Consider the following 4,489-nt stretch of genomic DNA (forward strand, 5'->3'; position numbering starts at 1 on the left):
GCAAGAGTGCAAGGTATGTGTAGGCAGATCTAGCTATGCCATCTGTATTTGCAAGCACAAGGCACCAAGCCCCAGGTGTCCTGTGTCCTCTTGTATGTAAGCAGGCTCAGCAATGGGTTCATGTAGATGCAGCCACATTAAGAGTGGCAGGAGTTGGGGGAGCATGGAAGTGAACCGGTGGTGATGTGCTGCTCTCTGCTGAAACAGGACTGTTCTGCCTTGAAACAGCTCTTCGTGTGGATTAACACCATGTGGAGAGTGTGACATTTTGGACTCTGTACTGTACCAGGAACTTGGAAGAACCTCCAAAGTAGCTGTAGGTATGAGGCCTGCAAGCAGGTTTCAGCAGCAAGAAATAAGGGCTTGTTATGTCTTATGCTGTTGTTAAGCATTGAAGTTGTCCTCTTTCCAGTGCTTAATCAGAATGCATTTCAGTATATCTGTACTGTGGCTGAAGATGCCAAGATGAAACTCAGCCGAGTTGCTACTTTAAAGTGCTGTTCCAGCTATGTTATAGTGCACAGAGAAAAGAAAAGGCTATGCAGAAATATTGCCTGTTGCTAACATAAAAATGCTGTTTGCAGATAAAGGAAAGGTAATACGGCAGCTTCCCTGCTTTTAATAATGTGGTGTGACAGGCGCTTCATTCTTTTTCTAATATGGCAAAGAGCTTTACATAACAAAACCTTGCAACCAAATGGCACCACTATTTTATGATGTCATCACTGGCTGGGTGATGATACTCTTGGAGCTATCCCAGCTTGACTTTTTTTCAGTTTTTTTGGGAAATGAGCCTACACAGGATTAACAAGTTTAAGAATGCTGAAGAAGCATGTGAAGCTGCAGTTACTTAATGCCTTAGGGGCCCCAAGGGCATGAAGTGAAGTCCATTGAAAAAGGCGGTTTCTAAAAACTGTTGAATCTTACTCTAGTAAGAGGCATCTTTCTTGATGCTCTTGGCTCTAATACCAACTTTCTTATGTATTTTTCCTTGTGGTAGTGTCAGCTCAGGGCATTGCTGCTTTCTCCCCCCCCCCGCCCCCACCAAGGACTCTGTTCTGCTGTGGAGATATTGTTCTACACATGGGCCATTGCAGTTTAAATGGCAGGTGTGTGAATGTCATATCTGAATATCTGAAACAGCAATTCAGCCAGCATTCTTCTGGTTTTCCAAGTCTGGATGTGAAGAGGCAATGTTTCTTTGTTCTTGGCTTTGTTCCAGAAAGGCTGAGTAGGCTGGGGGAAGGCTCTTAGTTTTTCATGCCTATGAAAAGGGGAGCGCAGGAGCAAGGCATGATGTGCCATGTGGGTAAGCATTCAGCAATATTTTGGTGGCCTGCGGGTCCCCATGTTTCTGTGCACTATACAGAGAATAATCAGGAACTCTGACATCAACTGGAATTTTGCTGGCTTTTAGCATGAATGGATAGAGGCCAGAGGTGCCTGTCTGCACAAGCTGCACTCTATTGATCATGAACTCAGTGCAATAAATCTATAGTTCAGGTTTAAGACTGCTCCCCATGTCAGCTCAGTATTGATTCAGCTGCTAACTTTATTGCCAAAGGAGTGACATTATAAAAACCCTTTGGGCTGGAGTTTTCTAACACTTAATGGATGTGGGGCCAGATCTCTAAAGCTGTACGCATGGTTTAAGGTGCAGATGGGTAACTAGTGGGAATTTCCAGGCCTTCTAATGAGTCAAACATCAGTTTGAGAGCAATCTGTTGGGAGCTAGGCATATAATCCTCTTATTGTGAATTTTTAACAATCTTTTGGGCATGAACTACAGTTGAAAACTGATGTAGGGAGCCTGCTTGCCATTGACTCTTAACAGATTTTAGAGCCTGTACTTCATTTTCTCATTGTGTGTCTTCTGGTTTAACCTTTACTTATTACAGTTATTGTTTATTATTTGTGCAGGAGAACTCGGGGGCTCTGGAGACGGGTGAGGCTATGTTGTGTTAGTCAGCATACACACCAATCAAAAGATGACTCCCTGTCTGAGGGAGCTTCCTATCACTCATACCAGATTTTCTTACATGAAAACTGGTATTTCCAAGTTTTAGCATAGTTAGTTTAACAAATGAGATGAAACATAAGCTGGTTCTAAAGAGATGATTGGCAAGTGAAATAAGATGGCTTTAGGTGGTACACCTCTTGTGATGTTGGGTCTGGGATTTGAAACCTCATAGTGTTGCTTGTGTGAAACATGCACAATGATAACACAATCATTCTGGAAGTGTAGTCATGTGTGCAGGCAGGAAAAGCTGTTTGCACAGCAGGAATATACAGGTTCAGAACAGCTGGCACAGCAGGCTGCGCTCTACCAGTCCTGTGAACACACAGCAGCAGGTCTGTTAAACAGAAGTGCAGAGATAGATGTGCCAGCTCTTGGAAATGTCCAGATCTTGGGCAAACAGGACTTTTTGGTGTTGGTTGCTTTTGTTTAACATGCCAGACTGTAAACCTCACACTATCCAAGAAACAAGTGCTTCATCAGAGAGCTGGAAGTAGTCTGGGCCAGGCTGACTGTTCATTAGCACTATTACTGGTGCAGTGGTGCCAAGGAAGAAACTATGCTGCTCACAGGAAAAACTGGTTGATGCTGAGGAGCTTTCATCTGTGAGATCTTGCAGAAAATTGGTCCTTGAACTGTGGGAACAACATTCAGCCCATGGCTAGAAAAGCTGGTCCAAGGAATGTTTTAAGATTTAAGTGGTTTGAGTGCTCAGCTGCATTTTTATAAAGGTCTATCCCCAAAAGAAATCCAGTCCCTGGGTATCTCACTAGCAGCAGCTGAACCATGTGACAATGGCTTCAGTAAATCAAATAGCTGATCTAATATTTCAATATCTTTAATTCTGTAATTAAAGCTCAGTTGTGTCTTATTCTAAAAGTTGGGAACTGTGGGTGAATAATGAACTGGTATTGTTGGATCCCAAGTTGGGTGGCATTGAGTAACTATTTTGCCTTTAAGGTCATTTACGCCAAAAAACTTTACTCAGACTAAGTACGTTAAACTTGTTTCAGTAACATACTGCTTGGTTGGCACAATGGGGCAGAGTGTGGTCTTAAATATATCCACTTCCTTGCTTCTTGGCCACTGTTGCTATAGAGCAGTCTCCTGTGCTCTTAATTGCTGATGTTATTTCATCCCAGGTAACATTACCTCATCTCAAACACCTTATCTTCTGAAGTATCAAGAGTGTGATTTAAAAAAAGACCTGTTTTGAGACCCATCCATTCTTGCTTGAGTCTCTTAAAGCACAGTTATCAGACACAACAGACAAGCTGGCTCCACAACATGGAGGTGCTAACTAAAGATAATCCACCTGTTGATTCCAAATGTGAGCCTTGTATGGTTTAGAGATTGTGCTCTACTGGAGCACTGTCTTTCCCCAGGACAAAATGAGGTTGCTGGCTTTAACTTCTGTTTGCTTTCCTTGCTTTCTTGATGCTCATCCTCTGCCAGTCTTCCTGGATTGAGGCTGAGCAGCCACAGCTTACAAATTTAATTGATCATTAGAATGTCCCTGAGGTTATGTCAGTTGCTATAGTTTAACAATGTCAGCTGTGGAAGAGACAGTCATTAGATGGGATAGTCATTAATCTTGGTCAGCAATACATGGAGCAATGCCTGATTTGACTGATTTTTTTTTTTTTTTTTCCATTCCTGAAAGTTAAGTCCTATTCTTTCCGTGGATGGGAGGTTAGCTGGAGGATGGGAGTCTCTGTGTGTGTGTGTACATGTTTATCTGTTGCAGGCATATGAGCAGCTGCGCTTAGGATTTCAGACTACAGCCTCTAACTTCAAACAAAATTCCCTGCAGGAATGCTCTGTGACCCTTCTTTCTGTACTTCCACTATCTGCCTGTTGTAAGAAGTTCAGAAATCTGCCCTGCTCATGGATTCTCGGGTATGTAGCTCACAGTAGCAGTAGGAATAATCCTCTCCCCAAAATGACACCTGCTGCTCTGGAGATGTGCCAACTGACAGCACCTAATGAAATCGCACCTGTGAGGATTCCTGTCCAGCAGCCATCACTTCCCTGTTGCATTTTTAGGACAGACCTTAAGACCAAAAGGATTTGGGTTGAATACTCTGAAAAATGAAACTTTGGTGTGGAGTAAATTTCCTTAAAACGGTGTAAATTTGGGGCAAATGGAATAGTGGGCTGTATAATTTCATAAACGGTTTCATTTGCCTTATGTAAAGCCAAGCAGAAGCAACAGTAATAACCCTTATGATCTATGGAAGAAGTTGAATTCTGTTTTTTAACATCTAACTTTTTTATCTGTGAGTAGGTCAAGAAATATATTAAATGCTGCTGGTTTAATAGGTTAACTCATTGCTCTTTAAATTTGAATGAAGGCAAGTGGTCAAAAAAGTTGATTAGATCTTATACCTATATAAAATAGTTAATCAGGTACAGTGTTCCCGCTGTGCTGGAGCTCTAAATTATCTGGTTTTTATCCTAAAACATACTCTA

This window comes from Falco rusticolus, chromosome 1 (genome assembly GCF_015220075.1).
Source record: "Falco rusticolus isolate bFalRus1 chromosome 1, bFalRus1.pri, whole genome shotgun sequence".
Lineage (NCBI taxonomy): Eukaryota > Metazoa > Chordata > Aves > Falconiformes > Falconidae > Falco > Falco rusticolus.